Raw genomic sequence first — 23,874 nt, 5'->3', positions numbered from 1 at the left:
TATGCACTGGCAATCTCTACCGCAGTTTCTAAAGTGAGATTGGCTTGTTGTCGCACCCACCGTTGAATGGGAGGATGTAGAGAGGTTAAGTACTATTCTAAATATATCTTCGCCATAATCTCATCCTTGTTGGTGGTGGCTGGCTTTAGCCATCGATCTGCCATGTCTTTGACCCTAAAATACAAGGCACGAGGGGTTTCCTGGGATCCTTCCTTCATTTGCCGTAATTTCACTCTGTACGTCTCATCATCTATACCTAGTCTTTCTAATATACATTTCTTTATGTCCGCATAAGGGACCATCCCTTGTAGAGTTGCTGCTTGATATGCTGCTTGTAAGTCTCCAGACAACAAAGGGCCTAAATATTGACCCCACTTATCAGCGGGCCAGGATGCGGCAGTAGCCATTCTTTCGAAATTGCTAAAGAAAAAATCAGGGTCTTCTCCCGCTACATATCGTTGTAGGACCACGGAGGGGAGAGTAGTGGGGCCACGTTGTTGACCTACGGCTTCTGTTAGTTTGTCCATAGCGGCTCCTTGTGTCTGCCCTTGTCCAGTTATTACTTGATGTAACTTGCCCCTGTCGTATTCTACAACCGACAAAAACCGCTCCATTACTTTACCAAGATGTTCCTGATTCTCAGCCATTCTTGCCAGGGCAGCCTCCATTTCGCCTTTCAATCCCACTTCTGACACCAACTGTGGGAGCGCAGGTTTGATAAACAGGCGTGGAGGCTGCAGTAACGGTTTAACAGAAAGAGGTTTATTGATAATTGGGTGAGAAGGAATGGAAGTTAAGGATCGTTTGGGCAAAAGTTCGTCTTCTTCTGATGAGTCCTGGGATGAGCCGGAGGGACTAGAAGTGGGCAGTGGTGGTTTCTTGTTGCCTGGTTCCTCGGGACTGGGATTATCACCCCGGAGGCTCATAGGAGGATAAAACAAACAAAAGAGGGCTTGTCAGAATGGAGTTCGAGTAAAAGAACAGAACAATGTTATCCGTCACCACACCGTCGTGACCTTCGGTTAGAGCAAGATTGTCTTGTGTAGATATCTTTCTATTTATTTCACTGAGGTTCCTAAAGGTACATCTCTCGTGTCAGGATTGTGCCCATCACCATATATGCTTGAGTTGGGTAATGCCCAGGAGGTTTATAGAGGTAACACACAGGTACTGAATCAATAACGGGTCTCATACAACACCCTCATGCAAAGTGTCCCCATGTTTTCCTGCCACCCTCTACCCTCCTTGTAACCCCGAGCCGGTTCTACTCACCGACCCCACCGTAACTCTTCTACTGAGTTACGGCCGCTCCTCAGCCACCTCCGGACACCACCAGTCTTCCGACCAGCTTTCCTCGCCGTCAGGTCCCGCGTCTTCTCTCTGTGTCTCTAGTCCCGCGTCTTCTCTCTGTGCCTCAGGTCCCGCGTCTTCTCTCTGTGCCTCGGGTCCCGCGTCTTCTCTGTGTGTCTCGGGTCCCACGTCTTCTCTCTGTGCCTCGGGTCCTGCGTCTTCTCTCTGTGCCTCGGGTCCCGCGTCTTCTCTCTGTGTCTCGGGTCCTGCGTCTTCTCTCTGTCGGCGTCTTCCTCCTTCCACCTCGTACGTACCCCCTGACCTTGGCTCCGTGCTTTTTACTGGCGGCCACGGCTTGCTTCCGGGTCGTGGGGGTGGACCTTCCGGGTCGTCATTGCGTTCTCGTCCTGCGGAGATATATCAGACGAAAAAGGTAAACGAGAACGGTGAGGCGGGAAACCTCTCAAGGTAAGAGGGGGCCCATTCTCACATCCAACTCCAGAGAGTGCAACAGTAGGGAAAGCGTTGGATAGCGTAGGGGTAACAATGTCTATTCCCACTCCAGAGAGTGCAACAGTAGGGAAAGCGTTGGATAGCGTAGGGGTAAAAATTACTATTCCCACTCCAGAGAGTGCAACAGTAGGGAAAGCGTTGGATAGCGTAGGGGTAAAAATTACTATTCCCACTCCAGAGAGTGCAACAGTAGGGAAAGCGTTGGATAGCGTAGGGGTTAAAATTACTATTCCCACTCCAGAGAGTGCAACAGTAGGGAAAGCGTTGGATAGCGTAGGGGTAAAAATTACTATTCTCACTCCAAAGAGTGCAACAGTTGGGAAAGGATTGGATAGCGTATGGGTAAAATTTACATAAGTAATATTTAACAATTAATTGTAAAAAAATAACACTACATACTTTTACATATTTAATTAATTATAATTAAATTACTTCCCACCCTATTTCCCTATAAACCCACAACCCGCAACATAAATTACATTACTTAAATTAAATTAATTAGCAATTAATCTATTAAATTAAATTAATTAGCAATTACATTTCAATTAATTACAAAATAATTAATAATTAGCAATTATTTATAAACTAATACCAATAAATAAATAAACATAATTATCAATTATTCAATTAATTAAAATTAATTATCAATTAAAATTTAATTAATTACAAATTAAAAATCAATCAATTAATAATTATACAAATGCCAATTAATAAATTTACATATTTAATTAATAATAAATAAATTCTTCCCACCCTATTCCCCTATAAACCCACAACCCGCTACAGATTTAAATGACGCAAATTTTTAAAAAACATTAAATTCATTAATTAATTAACAATTAATTATAAACAAATACCAATTCATAAATTTACATATTTATTTAATTATAATTAAATTACTTCCCACCCTATTCCCCTATAAACCCACAACCGGCTACAGATTTAAATTACGCAAATTTAAAAAAAAACATTAAATTCATTAATTAATTAACAATTAATTATAATATCCCTACGGAAAGCCCAAAGACAGGAAGACACCCAGGAAAATTCTTATAAACTTCAAGACATATACATTAAAAGAAAGAATCTTGGGTGAAGCCCTGAAAAAGGGAAATTTCAATAAAGACTCATGGTTTTTCAGAATTAGATCTGATATGTCCAAAGCGTCTCAAGACAGACAATGGGAACTGGGGAAATTCATGCCGGAGTTACAAGCTCTAGGAGCTACAGTACAGATGAAATTCCCACCCTCTTTAAGAATTATGTGGCGCAACAAAATGAGGAACATCAGAGATCCTGAAGAGGTGAAAAATCTGCTCTACTTAATGAAGGACACTGTTCAAAGGGAAAAATCCACGATTTGAAAAAAAAAAAGGACTCCAAATGTACACAAAGGTAGAATAAGTGGGAAAAAAAAAATGATAAAGAGAGCGAAAGCGCTGGGTCCCGTAATACATACTCCAGGTCCAAAGAAGAGGAGCGAAAAGGGGATAAGACGAAATCCCCAAGGAAGGAAGAAGAAGGAGGCTTCCCCAGGGAGGGTAAGAACAAAACATTGAAACAGAAAAGCGTAAAAAAAACACAAGACAAAAATGGGTGGGGAGCAAAATGGGGGAAAAAAACCAAAAAAATAAATCCTCTATATTGAAAAGAAAAATGGAAATGGAAAATGGAAAAAAAAAAAAAAAGCGAAACAACAAACAAGTGCTACGTTACCGAAACTTGCCAGGAAAAAAAAAAAACTATAAAGGAGAATGGGAGACACCGGTAGAACCATAAAAATTCTATGTTGGAATGTTAATGGTATGAGAACTAAAAGCAGAAGGAATAAAATCTTGGAATATCTTAAAACATCTGAAAGCGAAATTATTATTCTCCAGGAAACACATCTATTGAAAGAGGAATGGGATCAGATAATGAAAAACATAGGATGGGCGGATGCTTATATCAGCACGAACCAAAGATGCAACATTAAAGGCGTAATAATTATTCTAAAGAAATCCTTAAAGGCAAGTATAGAATCCTCAGAAGTTGACAGGAAAGGGAGATGGGCACTAGCAAAAGTAAAACTAGGGAACATGGCATACACAATAGCAGGATACTATGGTCCCAATCTTGATGACCTAGAACCCTTACAGAATCTGTATACACAACTACTAACAGCTAACACTCCAGTAATTTTAGGAGGCGACTTCAATCTTATCTTAGATCCTAAAATTGACAGGTCTCCCCCAGGAAGAAATTCCAATTCTCCTAATCTACCTAAAATGAGGGAGTGGATTGGCATATACAAGAGAGATTTAGAATTAATCGACATATGGAGAGAAAAAGGGGATAAGGGCCAACCTTTCACATTGCATAATAAGAGATTGGGACATAGGTCTAGAATAGACTTCTTCCTAGTTGATAGAAGTTTACTGACAAATGTAACAAGCTTAATTCATATTCCAGCCCATCTATCGGACCACTCAGCTGTACAGCTAACATTACAAATCAAGACAACTCATACACACAAAAGATTCACGGTGGAAAGGGCCATGTTTTCAGATCAAGTAATAGTACAAGCACTCCGGGAAGAAACAAAAGCCTTTTTTGAAAATAACAAAATAGGAACATCTAAACAAATAGTATGGGATACGTATAAGGCAGTAATTAGGGGTAAGCTACTCAGTCTAGGAACATATAGATCAAAGAAATTAAAACAAGAATTACTAGATATCGAAAAAGGTATAGACGTCCTAGATACTCAAATACTAACAGAAAGGGATCCGGTTATGAAAGAAAATCTGCAAAAAGATAGGCAAAAACAGAAAGATTGTTTAAGTGATATTCTTGAAGAAAGAATAAAAACTAAATGGGAAGCAAGCAAGATGGCAAAACATGAATTCGGAGAAGGATGTGGGAAATGGCTCGCGTGGAAGTTAAAGACCGACTTAGTAAGAAACAAAATAAAAATCATAGGAAATCAAGATCAATCAAGTTTGACTACAGAAGAAGATGAAATCAGAAAAGAATTCGAGTTCTTCTTCTCGGAGTTATACGCTGAAGATATAAATCCATCTGAGGAACAGATAGAAGAATACCTAAAAGACATGCCAATGTTAAAACTATCTGAGGAGGAGAAAAATGAGCTTAACAAGGAAATTACTCCTACTGAGGTCGAAAATATAATAAAAACATTGAAAAAAGGGAAAGCCGCAGGCCCTGATGCACTACCGAGCGAATTATACCAGGCTCTAACAGACACACTAGTCCCACAAATAACAGAATTAGTAATTCTGATACTTAAACAAAAAGGAAGGCTGCCAGATACCTGGAATGATGCAACAATAACAATCATTTTAAAGTCAGGAAAGGATCCAAAAAAATGTGAATCATACCGGCCGATATCTCTGCTTAATGCAGATTATAAAATTTTTACTAAAATTTTGTCAAAAAGACTAGGAAAGCTTATACCCAACTTATACACTCAGATCAAAAGGGTTTCACAAAGGGAAGACAATTGCATGAACTGACACATGAACTCATAAGTACAATAGATATAGCCACATCAAAAAATATTCCTCTCACAATATTAACGGTCGATGCTGCTAAGGCATTCGATAGAGTGAACTGGGCTTTCTTAAACAAAATAATGATTAAAAATAATCTAGGGGAATCCTTTCTTTATGCAATAGGAGAAATTTATAAAAACCCTAGATCAAGAGTCTTGGTTAATGGCAACCTTACGAATAATATAAAAATTGGTAGAGGCACGAGACAAGGGTGCCCTCTCTCTCCGCTGATTTTTAACTTATATATAGAACCCCTAGCAAACAAACTCAGAAACTGTAAAGATATAATTCCCTTTAAATATCAGAGATGGGAGAAAAAACTATCACTCTACGCAGATGATCTGATGCTATTCACAGAGGAATATGAGAGATCCAAACCAGCTATAGAAAAAATCATTTCTCAATTCGGTCAAGTTTCAGGATACTCAGTAAATCATACGAAAACAGAAATAATGACATGGAATACCCATTTTCATAGTCCAAACATAAAAAAAGAGATAAGATACTTGGGCATCTTGATAAATCAAAATATAGATAAAATACCACAAAACAATCTAAACAGAGTAGCCCGAGATGTAAGAAAACTACTTAAAGTATGGTCTAGCCTGCCTTTGAGTTTTATAGGGAAGTCCAACATCATAAAAATGAATATACTTCCAAAATTTACCTTTCTGTTTAATAATATTCCATTGCAATTCAAAAAAGCTGAACTGAAAAAACTACAGGGAGAGATTGCAAGCTTTATATGGGCCTCCAAGGGAACCAGAATATCATGGAGGAAGCTAAGGAGAAAGAAAGAGAAAGGAGGTATCGCAAGTCCGGATTTGACAGAATACTGTAGGGCCTTCCAATTTAAAAATATAAGGAACCTTCTAGGAATACACCAATACTATCCGGAATACTTGCGAGCGACTACAGAAGCAGAGGACCACTATCTCTTCAAATTTGGACATCCAAAATACTTTAAAAAAGTTAAATTAAAGGTTCTTAAGGAAGCAGCAAAACTTTGGATACAATTGAGAACGATTTTAAAAATTCCCTACTATAGCGCAATGGCTCCGATATGGAACTCTCCCGGAACCCCGAACTGTCTGGAAGATGTCATGGCCACCCCTTTAAAACAAAACAATATTAACTATTGGGGTCAACTACTAAATGGGTCAACATTGATATCCTGGGAAGAAATGAATAAAATCACTAATGGAACAATGTCAAAATTTAAGTTTTATCAACTGAATAGTTGGCCAAAAACATTACCATCACAGGATAAAGATAGTAAAACCTTGGAAAAAGAAATGACAAAAATCTTACCCATAAACAAGGAGGTAGCAAAATGGTACTGGACTTTAATAATGGAAGAAGAGGAAAGTTACCAAATAGCAGAGCAAACGTGGGGGAAAGATCTAGATACAGAAGAACTAGCAAGCCTATGGGATGACTCAATAGAGAAATGTTGGTCAACACTAAAATCTGTGAGACTGAAAAGAAACCACTTGTACACCTTGCACAGAGCCTACTGGACTCCGAAAAAACTTTCAAAATTTAAGAATGCAGGAATTAAAAAATGCCCTAAGTGCGGGGAAGAAAGGGCAGATGATATTCATATGTTCTGGAGCTGCCCATCCCTGAGAACATTCTGGGAAGAAGTTGGTAAGACGTTAAGCTTGATATTCCGAAAACATCTAAAAGTAAGTGAAACTCTTATTCTTTTTGGGATTGGTAGCACAACGGAACAAGTAAAATTAACAGTAATGGAAACAAAGCTACTTTTTGTGTTAATGGTGATAGCAAGGAGGGAAATATGCATCAAGTGGATTGGGCCAACATCCCCATCACATGGGGAATGGATGAACTCCGCTATAAAGATAAATAAATTAGACAGACGGGGAAATTGCAGTAAGAGGTTTAATGATTGGGAAATTATGGAGAAACACCTAAATCCATAAAGAAGGTTAGAACACACTATCCTATGATTAAAGCGAAAGCACAGTCTGGAATATGAGTATGATACTCATAGAGTAGCCAAGGTGGCTAGCTCCCTCTCCCTCTGATTACAGACTTGTGAATATGTAATGGCAAGGGGTCTCCTCTGATTAAACATGGAAAAGGAAAACTCTCATGACATGAGGGAAATGGGCAGTGACGGTACAAAAAACTGTCAGAGGTAGAAACCAAATTTTCCATACACATAGAATTTTCGCAATATGAGGATTAAATAAAATAAAAAAATAAAAAAAAATAATAATAATTATAAACAAATACCAATTAATAAATTTACATATTTTATTAATTATAATTCAATTACTTCCCACCCTATTCCCCTATAAACCCACAACCCGCTACAGAATTAAATTACGCAAAATTTATATAACATTACATTCATTAATTTAATTACATTATAACATAAATAAACACTTTTAACACATAAAATACACTATAAAAATTTGGAAATTATTAATTTTTAGATATTTTAATTAACCTATATTATTTATGTCGATATTTTGACTATCTATATTTTTGATTTCGATATTAAATTACTTACCTTCAAAACGATATTTTTTCATCGATATTATGTCCCGTCGATATTTTGTAGTCGATATTATGTCTGTTTACCCTCAACCATCTAATGTTTAATAACTGTACATTGTAAAGCGCTCTGAAACCCTTGTGGCTTCGTACACGTTGTATAGTTGCATTGCAAGGGACCATGATTTCCGCTGTTTATTTTTGTATTGCTATATTCATTGAGTACTGTGTAATTTTTACTTTTCTGACTTATAATTCATACAGTATATGTATATATGTATCAAGATATTAACAGGTGTGTAAATCATTCTACTGATTTCATTTGGCAGACGGTAGAAGGAGAACATCTGTCATAAGAAATATGTGCAACGGTTGGAAACACACATTTATTAGCTTACATATTTTAATTAAATCAGTGTTGGTTTTTTTTACCATGCACTCCATGTTAGGCATTGTACATCTAAAAGGCCTCTGGTATGCTGGGCATGTGACAAGGGACCCTCTATCAACCTTTCACTTGCAAGTTGATTCCTGTCAAGCAGTGGGGTTTGTAAAATGGGATCGCTCATTGGGGAAGGAGAAAAACACTTAGGCAAACACTCTTGCTAATTTTATAGGTGCATTTCAACAGTTCATCGTTCGTGGTCGGAACCATCGTGTATAAATATGTTTTGCAAGTGCAAAAGAGTATTTTGTTATCTGCTGAATCATTTTTACTATTCAAAGGGGTAATGCTTCATATTTCGAATCGCAAATAAAAAGGGGAGTTTAAAAGTGTCACCCTCCTACTTCCCAAAAGTGCTGTGGATCCAATCCAGGGGCACACACATTTCTCTCTAGGTTCATGGACCCTCAGCTCCGTGGTCTGCTGCTCCTGGCTGGACTTGGACGTTCACACATCCTGCAGGGTTTGTGCACTCCTTCCCTCTCAGCAGGCAAGTTAGCTTCTAGGTTAAAGAACAGTAGATGTTTCAGCAGCCAGGCTAATAGGCTGCATAGCTAAATACATATAAGTGATACTAAGTGGTGTGGTGGATTTGGTCTTGACTACCTTTTTTCACAACGATGCTGTTTAGTATAGGAGCAGGTATGCATGGTATTGGGGATGCTTTTCTTTTTCTGATTCTTACAGCGCATGTTCATCAATGGGGAGATAACACGGCTGAGGGACTGTACTATCTATACAAGTGCTGGGTGTTACATATTGTAATGTGGCTGTTTGGTGTCTGTTTTAACCCTGATGAAGTCTATGGCTTACTGCCGTATAGACGAAACACGTGTTGGCATGGTTTGTGGCTTGGACAACAAACGTTAAGAAGATTGGAATATGGATGTATGACCTTGGAATAAAACTAGAAGAAACTAAACGGACTAAGAGCTGAATCTTTATATGTGCTCTTACTTTAGTGTTTTTGCTCAGGCTGCCAATTGTCAAATTTGTATTATATGTGGACTTTGTTCTACATTTTTACAACCTGGGGTAGTCGTTGTATGTTAGCCTTAAGCATTCACACTTATTGGAATATTTGACCTGTAGAACCTCGTACACTACCCGGCGCAGGATCTCCCATACTACCTTCCTTTGTTTAGTGTTGCTATTGGAGGACCTATGCGGTCCTCTCTTCTAACACAGGTTGCGTCAGTCTTGGCATGGCAGGGTACAGTTTGGGACCTGGGACATCCCCTTCATCTTCTGCCAGTACCAGACATCTACCGCTGTTTTGAAGATTTTTCAGGAACTGGTCCTTCTCGGTCTGGTCCCACAGGCTCTCCTTCTCCTCGTCCTCCAGGGCGCTGGTACTTGTACACTTGGCCGTCCTGGTCTTTTTTATTCACTGTATTTATAGAGCGCAACACTCATCCCTGGAGGGATATCACAAAACTAGTCGTCCAGCTGGACCTCGTTCTAGTCTCTCTAATCCAGATCCTTGGTTTTCCTAGCTCTGGATCTCAAGGCCTGAACTCAACCATCAGCGTCTGGCTATCCAGGTCTTGATCCATATGTTCTTGCTCCTTCTCCTGGTCCTAGTCCTTCAGTTCCCACTGGTGATGCTGTCTCTTCAGCTCGTTCTCGAGGTCAAAGTGCTTCTAGGCCATGTCCTAGTATTCTTTGTCCTTGTAGACGAGACTCCTGGCTCTTGTCTTCATGGGTTATGGCTCCCTTCGTCTTCTCAGTCCTGCACATCCTAGTTGTCCTGGTCCCTTATCCTCCTGGTCTTAGTCATTGGCCACCTGTCTCTGGTCCTCATGGTCCCTCTCCACCTGGTCCTAGACCTCCAGCCCCTCTTGTTCCTGCACCCTGGCTCCTCCATGTCCAGGACTTTTTACGATCTGTTCTGAACGTTCTTGTAGCGATCTTTATGACTCTGATCCTTAGGAGCCTGCAGCATTTCCTCCTGGTTCTATTGCACTTGGTCCTGGTACTGCCGGTGCCCCTCATCCATAGCCAGGCCCATATAGACTGGTCTTGGTTGTCCTTGTCCACTTACCTTAGTGTGCCTGCTCCTGATTTTGTTGTACTTAGTTCTGGACTCCCATGCACCCCCTAGAATGCAAGGCCAAAACAGACCTATTTATATAGTCTCTGGACCTCCCTGATCTCACGCTCTTGTTAATGCAGGTCCTAGTGATGTGACTGCGGTCTTCCTGGACGTTGGTCAACTTGGCTCATCTCCACCTAGCACTGGGCCTCATGTTCATTGTCCACCTGGTCATAGTTCTTGTTACCTTGTTATATTTTTCCTGCCCCCTTGTTTTTGGTTTTCCTTACCCTTTGAGACCTGGTCTTGTCTACCTGTCTCTGGTTTCCTTGGTCACCTAGTCTGGTTTCCGTGGTCCTCTGGTCCCTTTTCTCTTCCTAGTCCCTGTCCTCCTTTCCTTTACCACCTAACATGAGCCAGATTTGCCCCCAAACCTGTCACCACGTATTTTATTTGGTTCTAGATTTTTATACTTAAGGGGAGCTGTCTACTACACAAAAAGAGGGACTGGCAGAGACCTCTCACAACACCAGTCATCCAGCTGGACCTCATTCTAGTCTCACTAATCCAGATCCTTGGTTTTCCTAGATCTGGTCCTCAAGCCGGGTCCCAACCATTAACATCTGGATATCCAGGTCTTGATCCATATGTTCTTGCTTTTTCTCCTGGTCCTAGTCCTGGTCCTGCTGTCTCTGCAGCTCGTTCTCAAGGTCAAAGTGTTTCTGGGCAATGTCCTAGTATTCTTTGCCCTCCTCGTCTTTGTTCTTGTACCGAGACTCCTGGCTCCTATCTTTGCGGGTTATGGCTCCCTCTGTCTTCTCAGTCCTGCATACCCTTGTTGTCCTGGTCCCTTAACCTCCTGGCCTTAGTCACTGGCCAACTGTTCCAGTCCTCATGGTCCCTGTATACCTAGTCCTCTACCTCCTGCTCCTCTTAATCCCGCACCTTGGCTCCTCTGTGTCATGAACTTTGTACGACTTGTTCTGATCGTTCTTGTAGTGTTTCCTTATGACTCTGATCCTTAGGAGCCTGGAGCATTTCCTCCTGCTTCTATTCCACCTGGTCCTGGTTCTCTCCGCTGCCCCTCATCCATAGCTCAGCCCACATAGACTGGTCTTGGTTGTCCTTGTCCACTTACCCTAGTGCGCCTGCTCCTGATTTTGTTGTACTCAGTTCTGGACTCCCATGCGTCCCCTAGAATGCAAGGCCGGATCAGACCTCTTTATATAGTCCCTGGACCTCCCTGATCTCACGCTCTTGTTAATGCAGGTCCTAGTGATGTGACTGCGGTCTTCCTGGACCTTGGTCAACTTGGCTCATCTCCACCTAGCACTGGGCCTCATGTTCATTGTCCACCTGGTCATAGTTCTTGTTATCTAGTTCTATTTTTCCTGCCGCCTTGTTTTTGGTTTTCCTTACCCTTTGACACTTGGTCCTTGTCTACCTGTCCCTGGTTTCCTTGGTCACCTAGTTCTGGTTTGCTTGGCCCTCTGGTCCGTTTTCTCTTACTAGTCCCTGTCCTCCTTTCCTTTACCCCCTAACATGAGCCAGATTTTCCCCCAAGCCTGTCACCAAAGTATTTTATTTGGTTCTAGATTTTTATACTTAAGGGGAGCTGTCTACTACACAAAAAGAGGGACCGGCAGAGACCTCTCTCAACACCCATTCTTTTGCTTTTGGCAGTGGTCTACACCGGCATGACCTGGTCCACTGCTAGGCTGTGATGTGGCGGTCACACGGCCAATCAAACCAACATGCCTGATATCCTTATGAGATAGCCAGGCTGCAGTCTATTGGCTGGCACCTCGTTATCCCTGTACATCTTCCAGCTAAATAAACATGACCTGCACGAAGTTGCAGTACCATGAGATCTGCATCTCATTAGCGATCTCCAAACAGTGACTGAAATCAATAAACGTACATAATGAAACACATCAACACATCAAGCTGTTCTCTTACCCGACTGCTGGATTATCTAGCATAAGCCAGGATACAGATGTTTGTGCCAAGTCTGTCAGCATACCGCAATTAGCAAATGTGAAGCTGGCATCAGACTAAGGATTGGCATATATTTTCGTTTGGTTGCAATTTTTTATTTGTTTTATTTGCTTGCATTTTACATTGTTTGCATTTTTGCTTCATCGCTTGCTTCTCCGTATGTTTACATTAAGGAATAGCTTTCTTTATTGCAGCAGGTTCAGTGGTACCAGGGCTGTGAGGGACCCACTGCTACCCAACTGTGGCCATCTTTTACTACCATACTCTCCGGCAGCAGTTTCTAATTTACTTGCTTGCTTTAAGCTCATAATATGCAGCGGCCGCTTGAACTGATGACTGACGGGAGATAAGTGCCTTCACGCCCACCTTGGATGTAACCCAACTCCTGAATGGGCTACCCTTTGCCCCAGAGGCTCCTGACTTTGTTGTTTGCTGTTTCCTCAGAGTTTTGCCACTTTGATGTATTCTATGCGGCTCTGTAGACTTCTGTTTACTATTACCCCTGCCCATCAGAGCAGGCTGGTCCCCTTCCTCACGGCTGCCCATATAGGAGCCAACCCAAACCTCAGTGCCAGGGGAAACCACAAATAGATCAGGGGAGGGGCTCATGGCCACATATCTGCATATCTAGGTCGCCAGATTGCCGCCGAAGCCCTAGCCCTGACCCCTGGCTGTTTAAATCCCCAAACACCACATCCTGGTCTGCAAAGGAACCTGAAACAGTACTCCCAGGTTTGGTGATACATTCCAATGCCTGGTGATCTGCCAAAAGAATAGCATTTTCGTTTGTGTGCAGGGGCGTAGAACACATCACGCTGTGCAATCATGATGGGGCTGGGAGCTCTTAGCTTGACAAACCGAGGATAACTCCACAAGCTCTGTCCCGTAACCACCATTTTTATCGACAACTAAGGGACTGGAAGAGGCTACAGCATTCCCTCCGGCCAAGGCTGCTGCCATCAATGCATCAACTAATAGGGAGTTGCCGACAGCTGGCTGTTCTTTAGTACATGCTGTAGATCGTCCTTCGCTGCTCCAGATTGCAACACTTTCAGAATTTGGTGCCCTGCATGTGATTTCACATGACTTGTTACCTTTGAGCAGACCTCTTCCTCCTTATTGCTCTCCTGCTCTGGGGCATCCATATTGATCCCCTTAGTAGCTCCGCGGGCTCATCGCCCCCCACGCAGCACAGTTCAATTTTTGGTGCCATAACTTTAGATAAACTTGAGCCGGATGTATGACGTTACAACGCATGCTATTACAACGCATGCTGTTACAACGCAGGTTTTACATCACATACCACTACAACGCATAGTGCTTTTGGGTGCTCGATAGTGAATAGTTTAATTTACTATTCCAACTCCAGTCCCCGTGGACACTAGGGAAGGTGTTGGATAGTAAATTAAACCTATTCCCTATCCTAGAGCGCCCCCCAGAGCAATGCGTTGTAATGGTTTGCGTTGTAAAAGTTGTGTTGTAATGGCACTGCGTGGTAATAGTTGCGTTGTAACGGTTGTTTCCCACATGAGCCACTCTGGAGCTGAAGATAGCAGGCAGCAGATCCTCATGAACAGCCAGTCAGTCAGTTTCGAACCGCGCGAGCTGGGCCTGCAAAGCAGCAGGTAGACAAAGGTTCTATCGGCAGCGGTCTGGAGCGCAGCGGAGTGCACACCCTCGCGGGATCATGCAGCCATCAGCAATGGAGTAGATACAGAGAAGGGGCGGGGCACCCACACAAATTCACACGCTCAAGTCTCCCAGCTGGATGACTCGGCTGAGCCAAGAGTTGGTAAGAACAGCGGCGGTCAGGTGCACGGCAGAGAACACACCCCCATCGGTGCCGTTCAAACCGCCATCTTCCTCCCCACGCCCACCATCTTCCACAACCACCAAACACTCTGGCAGCAGTTTATAATTTCCTTGCTTGCTTTAAGCTCATAATATGTAGCTACAGCGGTTGTCAGAAGGAAGGAAATGTTGCATCCAACTATTTATATTCTGCTTCACAACTTTGACCTATCACTAAATGATTTCAAACACACAGGAGTCTGGTTTCCTACGTATATTGCTATTCATATGCAGAGGTTTACAGGAAAATAATTCATCAAGGCTGTCTTTGAAAGTGACATTGAAGGGAACTCATCATGCAGTATGATCAATTGATTTTGAACACAACAAAAAAATATATCAAAAACAATTCATTCGATATAGTGCCTATTTTGTTCTGTAAGTCTATGAATAACAACGGCTAGTTTTAGAGTGAATACTTTGTGGTGTGTTTAGAGTAAATACGGATCAGAAAAGGGGGTGGTGATGAACAGAGTGTCTGAATTAAGCAGACCACTCTTACCCAGTCCGAAGATCAGGGCTTGATCCATCACCGTTATTTAGCTCACTGCCCCATCCCAGCTCAGAACCTGGCTATATGCAAATTAGTCTGTCCCTGGCCCAGTGCATCATGGGAACAGGGCAGACCAAACTACCAAGCCAATTCTTCACCAGAAAGGAGACAAGCTACCGGGGACCGGTTTCTGGCATTTCAGCCTCGTCGGCCCGGCTTGCTTGAATCCTGATGGAGCAGTGAGCAAGGGACTCATGTCTGAGTATACCCTGCCACTCCTATAGTGGCCAAAAACGATTCAGAAAAGGGGGTGGTGATGAACAGAGTGTCTGAATTAAGCAGACCACTCTTACCCAGTCCAAAGATCAGGGCTTGATCCATCACCGTTATTTAGCTCACTGCCCCATCCCAGCTCAGAACCTGGCTATATGCAAATTAGTCTGTCCCTGGCCCAGTGCATCATGGGAACAGGGCAGACCACCCCCTTTTCTGAATCATAGAGTAAATACGGGGCACAACATATGTATATAGTTGAAGTTTTGACCCTTGCTAGTAGTGTTTTCTTAAAACCTAAGATTGGGACTTCCTCAGTTCTAAAAACAAGTGCAGCCTGTGCAATACAAAAGATACATATTTTAAGTACTGTGTTTGACCTGATCGTAATTAAATATTGTAGTGAATGAATCACGACTGATCTGGAGACACAGGAAGCTTGCCTGTCCAATGTGAATTCTGGATCAGAGATCACAAGAAATGTGCATAGAAGTATAGCAAGAATTTGCAATGCAATAGGTCTCGCTTTTTTTGAGAGTTAGAGCTATTGGCGTTGAATATGACAATGTCTTTTACCTATGTTTTTTGGTTTGGAGTGTAGTAGGTGTATGAAGAGAGACAGAGCTGCATAACAGCCTAGAGGACTTAGAATGAGGAATTACTGCCCTGACCAGACAAGCAGCTAACAGCACTGTTTAGAGGACTAAGAATGAGGAATTACCACTGTCACCAGAGAGACAGCGGCAGCACGGCCTAGAGGACTAAGAATGAGGAATTACCTGTTTGACGAAAGATACAACTGCAGCACTGTTTAGAGAACTTAGAATGGGGGAGTTACTGACGAATAAGCAGCTGCAGCACTGCCTAGAGGACTAAGAATGAGGAATTACCTTTGTGACCAAAGACACAGCTGCGCACTGTCTAGAGGACTTAGAATGGGGGAGTTACTGACAAGACCAGATAAGCAGCTGCAGCACTGCCTAGAGATTAAGAATGAGGAATTACCTGTGTGACCAAAGACACAGCTGTAGTACTGTTTAGAGGACTAAGAATGAGGAATGACCTGTGTGACCAATGACACAGCTGTAGCACTGTTTAGAGGACTAAGAATGAGGAATTACCTGTGTGACCAAAGACACAGCTGTAGCACTGCTTTGAGGACTTAGAATGAGGAATTACCTGTGTGACCAAAGACACAGCTGCGCACTGTCTAGAGGACTTAGAATGGGGGAGTTACTGACTGTGAGAAGTTGGCCTGGTAGGGGATGTTTCCAATTCTGGAACCACCTACTACCTGACCAAACAATCCCTTATGGTGTCTGGTTGTAAGTCAACCTTATTAGACAAGCTATCCTAGGGGTAGCATGGACTAAGCAGCCTAAAGGCTTAACTTAAGAGGTCGTGTTAAGCGAGCTGTTTTACCACATACAATCCTGTAATACCAAATGAAAGGACACCACACAAGTATATATTATAAAAATATATGTGTTTATTACTAAAAACAATCCCCAGTATTCTTTATGAATAAAGGGGCACAAGCGTTAAATCAAAAGCACTGTTTAAACATACAAGTTGCACAATTATGGATGAGGGCGGGTGGCCACTCAAACCATATACTAAACAAGTGGTATAAGAGAGGCCACTCGAACAGTGGTTAGGCCTAGGGCCTAGGGAATCGCTGGGAGCAGTCAGGACAAGCAATGCTGAAGTCGGGAATGGCCCTCGGGATTCGGGAGATGTGCGGAAAGCGCACGCATGCACCAATGTTAACCAATGGTGCGTAAAAGTCATAGAGTTAAAGTTTAAGGACACTTCCGCTGAACCTAGAGGAACAAAACTTAACACACAGACCCTAGAGGTGTGCACCAGTGTGGGAACACCGGCGGAGCAAAGTTACCTCACCCACAGGAAGTGGGTGCACAGGGTCGAAGTGGCGTCGGGTTTTGACACGCAGGCTCTTGGTGCTTGAAGCTGAAAGGGCTGCAGGCTGGTTAAAGATGAAGTGTCCGGTGGAGTCCAAGGGTGGACTCAAGTTGTAGAGTACCTGAAAGCAGAGGGGACAGAGTCTGGGTCACTCAGCAGTGACCAGGGTGGAACCAGGACGGAACCAGGCAATGTCGGGCGCAATCAGGTGGACGTCGAGGAGCTTCTCTCCGCTGTCACGTGGGCATCTGCGACGTCCAGGAGCAGGTCACGATCTGTCCCACGCAGGCTCTCACCGTCGGTGCAGTCGGCTTCAAGTTTGGAGCAAACAAGCCTTGGCAAGAGCAATCCACGCGGGATCGGAAGATTGCTTCTCACTCGGACCAGGAATGTCAGAGTCGGGGCTCCTTTTCAGGGGAGCTGGTGTGGATCTGGAGCAACCAGATTCACGAGTCTTCTTAGGTAGTTCGTCGGCACAGGGACCACTAGCCAGCTGGCAAGTGACCGGGCCAACACGTTGAGCCAAATAGAGCCAAAGGGCCCCACGCAGCACTCGTCGAGTGTGGAGGGCTGAACTTCGGCTCAGGAGCAGCTCAGGGTGGGGGCTTCTCAAACCCCGGTGCACAGCTTCGAGGGTCACTCGTGGGCTGCACGGTCAGCGTCTCGTGGTCAATTCAAGATGGCGTGCCCCACGCTTCCGGTCGCCTCCACGGGTCTCAGCTCTGCAGGGACTGTGGATCGGGCTGTTGGAAGGCAGGCAAGCTTGATCTCGTCGATCTCAGTCGCTCGAGTTCCGGCGGGAACTGCAACTAAGTAGACGTCGAGGGCTGGATGGTGCCTGCTGCTGCAGGGTGGTCACTCCTTGACCACAAGGGAGATTCTTCGGGCTTCCACGTTGAGATGGAGGTCCAAGGGTCCAGAGTTTCGTTTCTAATGTTTCTTCCAGGAAATCTGATGTGCATTGGCACTGCTCCCACTCTTATTCCAATCTGGGGGGCGTGATTCCCTGCTAGGTCCCTCCCTATGGGTGGGACCCAGGAAGGGGGTGGATACACCCCTTTCCTTTGATCCAGGCCGCCCTGGCACGAGGGCTGGAGTGCCCCAGAACCGGTTTGGCCGGATTATGCAAGGGGCAGCCTTGTGCGCCCCAGGCAGTGTCTGGTTTCTTTCAAACCTCCCTGCTACAATCCACTATCTCCTGTCTGGAGGGCGGTGACACCCTCCTGTGACAGGAAACCCTTTGTCCAGGACCCCTTTGGCTGAGTTTCGGTCAGCTGCAGGGGTCCAGACATTTGTCTGTGGCAGAGGCATCCATTTTGTGGATCTAAGGTCTTTGGAGAAATCAACCGCATTTAAGCAAAGTAACATGTCTTACCCCTCTAGAGGGGTGGAATGCTATCCCCGTCGCCAGAACTGGCGAGGGGATAGTATTCCAAATCGTATGACACCTTACACGACATGTTTTGATAAAGCCAAACCAAAGTTGCTATATAACCGCGAGGATTATAAGGCACTTAAGAGTATATGGTATGGCATTATCCTGAAACAGCTTAGGGAGTTGTTCCCGACAGCTGCAGACAGGCTCAGCTCATGCTAGAGCTCCATCTCACATGAAACCACGCACTCTGCCTCCAGGATTGATGAGGCCTTCCATAGGAGTGGCTCACAGGTTAATATGTGTCCAGATATAGGTTTAGATATAGGTATACTACATCTAAGCAAGGGGTGATTACACCACCTTACCCCAGCTGAGTGATCAGCCAGTTGTGTCAATTTAAGAACCAGCCAGGGGTGGCAAAAGATATGCTACAGCCCCTGGTAGGCCTTGGTGGCCCCTATGCCCTGGGCACCTATAGTGCATTATACAGGGGCTGACAAGGGGTCCATTTCCAATTGGGGTATGTACCTAGGGTACATGGAATCCATTTTACAGAGAGAGCAGATGGCCTGGGGCCCTGATTAGCAGGGAACCAGGTCAACTAAGTCAAAAAACCAGCTAAACACAGGCAAAAAATCTGGGGTAACCATAGTCAGGTAGCCACCTTCCTACATAACCCCCCCCCCAAACGAAAGGAGATAAGGCTATCCTTGGCCAGGTAAGCCTATATTGCCTGAGTGGCCATATAAGGAAGTACCTGCACTAGCATGGGTACCCCCTGTCTCATGGTCCACTAAGCAGTCCCTCACCCTTTGGGTATTAGAGGGTCTCCACCATAGGGAATCACTACCTTGGGTGTGTTTATGCAAAGTTAAAGGCTGGTTTGGATATGGAGTATTGAAGTGAGACTCTACTAAGTCAGGGCTTGGCTTCCTCCAATTATCTTCCACCATGTGTGCCTTTCTTTCTTTAACTGAGTTGCACTGTGCTCTCAGGGTCAACCTCTGGCTACCTAAAGCTGGAGGCTGGGTCCCTCTGTTTGGCTTGCTGGAGGGACAGTTCAGGTTTGGGCCCTTTGGGTCCCAGGTTTGGCTGTGCCCAACAGAATCCACCTGTGGGAGGTCCCTAACTGTTTTTAAGGGGGCTCCCTTAGGAGTTTTTAAAGTTTTCACCTTACTAGGGCTACTAGTTTTGGTGCACCTAATCTTTTGATGGGGGTGCTTTATTTGACAGGGGGCCCTCTGGGTCTCACTGTCCTTCTTGTCCTCTGCAGCCCTGGGCTGGCTAAGGCAAGGGAGAGAGGGGCAGGTTACCTGCTCCAAACTGGGTCCCACCTGAGAAGGGTCCACCGCCATCAGAGGCTCTGTCAGGCCAGGCCTAACAACCTCTGGGGCAGTTCCTTCATCAGGGGTAAGATCAGTTCCCTGAGGAGGCTGATCCTGTCCTAAAGTCTGGTGAGGGGGAGATTTCTCTTCCTCCTCCATGCTCTCAGTTTGTGTGGAGTTATCCATCATTTCAGGCTTCACAACACACATATCAGTTTGAGTTTGGGCTGTGGCCATCACAGCCCCACCAACCTTTTCAGGAGGAGACTCAGTTTGGGTTTCTGCTGTTATCATAACAGCTTTGCTATTCTGTTCAGGAAGAGCTTTTGCTAAAGATGGGGCAGAGAGTTTCTCAGCCCTACCAACCTTTTCAGGAAGGACATCTTGAATTGGGGCTGTAGCCATTACAGCCCCACTAACCTTTCCATTGGAATTCACCATTCTAGAATGGGTTTCCTGTTCAACCTCAGCCCAGGCTGAGATTTCCAAATCATTACCAAGTAGGCAGTCTACAGGCAAGTTTGGTGACACTGCCACTCTCTTTGGGCCAATGACACCTCCCCAGCTGAGACTTACTACTGCCATGGGATGATTTGTTTGGATTCCATCAATGTTTGTAACCTGGTATGTGGCACCAGGTAAAAGTTGCTTAGAGGGGACTATGCCATCAGCCACCATGGTGATGCTAGCCCCTGTGTCTCTAAAAGCTTCAACTTTCAAACCATTGATGATGGGTTCTTGTCTATACTTGCTCAAAGTATTTGGGCAAGCAGAGAAGTTGGCAAACCCCATGCCAGTCTCATAAACAAGATCATTGGGTGATGGGGACCTGGATAGGCCAGGGTCCACCTGAGCTCCAACAGTAAACCCACCCAGATTCCTGGGTGTGCTTCCACTTCCTGGGGGATTACTGCTGACAGTAACAGGAGGTGTTGAAGCTGGCTTTGGAGGTATATTTTCTTTATTGTTATTCTTGGGACAACAGTTGTCTGTTTTGTAATGCCCCACCTGTTTACAGGCATAACAATAAGGCTTTTTCTCAGTTGAAGAAGTGTCTTGGGACCCACCCCTATCCTTGGAGTTTTGGGGCCCTGGGGAAGTCTTTTCTTTATTTTTATCCCCACCCTTATCTTGAGGCTTGGTAGACTCCTTCTTCTGGTTACTGTCCTGATTCTTAGGCCTAATCCTGGTTCTGACCCACTTGTCTGCCTTCTTTCCCAATTCTTGGGGAGAGGTCAGATCAGAGTCCACCAGGTGCTGGTGTAAGAGCTGGTTCTGACAATTACTTAGGATCTGCTCCCTCATAATCAAATTATACAATCCTGTAAAGTCATGTACTTTGCTGCCATGTAGCCAACCCTCCAGAGCCTTAGTAGCACAATCTACAAAATCAGTCCAGTCCTGTGTCTGTGTCTTCTGGGTGTCTCTGAACTTCAACCTGTACTGTTCAGTGGTTAAGCCAAACCCATCTATTAGGACACTCTTCAAGACTTTGTAATTGTTTGCATCCTCATGTCTGACAGTGAGGAGCTTATCTCTCCCTTTCTCTGAAAAGGAGTACCATAAGATTGCTGCCCACTGTTCCTCAGGAACCTGCTGTACCATGCAGGCTCTCTCAAGAGCAGTTATCCACTTGTGGATGTCATCCCCTTCCTTGTAGGGGGGCACAATCTTTGTCAGGTTTCTACTATCATAGGACCTGGGTTTCTCTTTAGGAATATTGCTGCCACCAGTGGCATCTAAGCCACACAATTTCTGCTCTCTTGCCAAGGCAAGTTTAGCTTGAGCCAAGGCTACCTCCTCCCTCTCTATCTGGAGTTTGACAGCCCTCATTCTGGCCCTATGCTCTAGCTTTTGAGAAGCACTCATGCCTCTCTGTGATTCTCTGGAGGCACTAGAAACATGAGAGTCCCCTGAGGGAGATCTCACTCTTCTGTTGCCTGGGAGAATAACATGTTGGGTTCTGGGGAGGTGATGGCCCTCTCCATTCCCCAGTAGGTCCAAGTTGGCCTGGCTAAGCCTGGCAACTGGAACCTGGCTACCCTGATCCTGAACTTCTAAGTCCTCAACATCTGAGTCCTCATCTAAGTCATCATCATGCTCCTCCTCCTGAGGGGGATCAGTTACAGGGGGGTTCCCTCCATTTCCTGTTTCTAGGGAAGCTTGCTTCGCCTTGTCTAAGTCATCCTGTTCTAGGATTTCTACCAGGATTAGGCAGGTGGGGCTTCTGCCCCTTTTTAACCCTCTTGCTTTGCACAAGGCAATCAAGTCTCTACGGGTTAACTTGTCATATCCAAAAGTTGCCTGGGTAAGGTCAACTGTCACAGGAGTAGACCCTGAGGCTTTTCCTGTGTCAGACATGGTTACTAGTGAGGTGTAAGTGGTGCACTTACCTACACTAAGTGTTTTCCTACTGTACCTTGCTAGTGAGTTGTAGTCAGGGTGTGCTAATCCCTTTTATCTACAACTACTAAGTTCAGTAGAACTTAATATGCTAAGCTTTTGATTTATATGTACCTAGAGGTACTTGATGTGATCTTTCAATTTGATATAAAGATTGCAATGGTAAAACAACAGCAAGCTCAAATCCGCACCGCTGCTCACCAATGTGAGAAGTTGGCCTGGTAGGGGATGTTTCCAATTCTGGAACCACCTACTACCTGACCAAACAATCCCTTATGGTGTCTGGTTGTAAGTCAACCTTATTAGACAAGCTATCCTAGGGGTAGCATGGACTAAGCAGCCTAAAGGCTTAACTTAAGAGGTCGTGTTAAGCGAGCTGTTTTACCACATACAATCCTGTAATACCAAATGAAAGGACACCACACAAGTATATATTATAAAAATATATGTGTTTATTACTAAAAACAATCCCCAGTATTCTTTATGAATAAAGGGGCACAAGCGTTAAATCAAAAGCACTGTTTAAACATACAAGTTGCACAATTATGGATGAGGGCGGGTGGCCACTCAAACCATATACTAAACAAGTGGTATAAGAGAGGCCACTCGAACAGTGGTTAGGCCTAGGGCCTAGGGAATCGCTGGGAGCAGTCAGGACAAGCAATGCTGAAGTCGGGAATGGCCCTCGGGATTCGGGAGATGTGCGGAAAGCGCACGCATGCACCAATGTTAACCAATGGTGCGTAAAAGTCATAGAGTTAAAGTTTAAGGACACTTCCGCTGAACCTAGAGGAACAAAACTTAACACACAGACCCTAGAGGTGTGCACCAGTGTGGGAACACCGGCGGAGCAAAGTTACCTCACCCACAGGAAGTGGGTGCACAGGGTCGAAGTGGCGTCGGGTTTTGACACGCAGGCTCTTGGTGCTTGAAGCTGAAAGGGCTGCAGGCTGGTTAAAGATGAAGTGTCCGGTGGAGTCCAAGGGTGGACTCAAGTTGTAGAGTACCTGAAAGCAGAGGGGACAGAGTCTGGGTCACTCAGCAGTGACCAGGGTGGAACCAGGACGGAACCAGGCAATGTCGGGCGCAATCAGGTGGTCGTCGAGGAGCTTCTCTCCGCTGTCACGTGGGCTCTGGGGCATCTGCGATGTCCAGGAGCAGGTCACGATCTGTCCCACGCAGGCTCTCACTGTCGGTGCAGTCGGCTTCAAGTTTGGAGCAAACAAGCCTTGGCAAGAGCAATCCACGCGGGATCGGAAGATTGCTTCTCACTCGGACCAGGAAGGTCAGAGTCGGGGCTCCTTTTCAGGGGAGCTGGTGTGGATCTGGAGCAACCAGATTCACAAGTCTTCTTAGGTAGTTCGTCGGCACAGGGACCACTAGCCAGCTGGCAAGTGACCGGGCCAACGCGTTGAGCCAAATAGAGCCAAAGGGCCCCACGCAGCACTCGTCGAGTGTGGAGGGCTGAACTTCGGCTCAGGAGCAGCTCAGGGTGGGGGCTTCTCAAACCCCGGTGCACAGCTTCGAGGGTCACTCGTGGGCTGCACGGTCAGCGTCTCGTGGTCAATTCAAGATGGCGTGCCCCACGCTTCCGGTCGCCTCCACGGGTCTCAGCTCTGCAGGGACTGTGGATCGGGCTGTTGGAAGGCAGGCAAGCTTGATCTCGTTGATCTCAGTCGCTCGAGTTCCGGCGGGAACTGCAACTAAGTAGACGTCGAGGGCTGGATGGTGCCTGCTGCTGCAGGGTGGTCACTCCTTGACCACAAGGGAGATTCTTCGGGCTTCCACGTTGAGATGGAGGTCCAAGGGTCCAGAGTTTCGTTTCTAATGTTTCTTCCAGGAAATCTGATGTGCATTGGCACTGCTC

This window comes from Lissotriton helveticus, chromosome 1_2 (genome assembly GCF_964261635.1).
Source record: "Lissotriton helveticus chromosome 1_2, aLisHel1.1, whole genome shotgun sequence".
Taxonomy (NCBI): domain Eukaryota; kingdom Metazoa; phylum Chordata; class Amphibia; order Caudata; family Salamandridae; genus Lissotriton; species Lissotriton helveticus.
The sequence above is the reverse complement of the archived record's forward strand: the minus strand, read 5'-3'. Positions refer to the sequence as shown.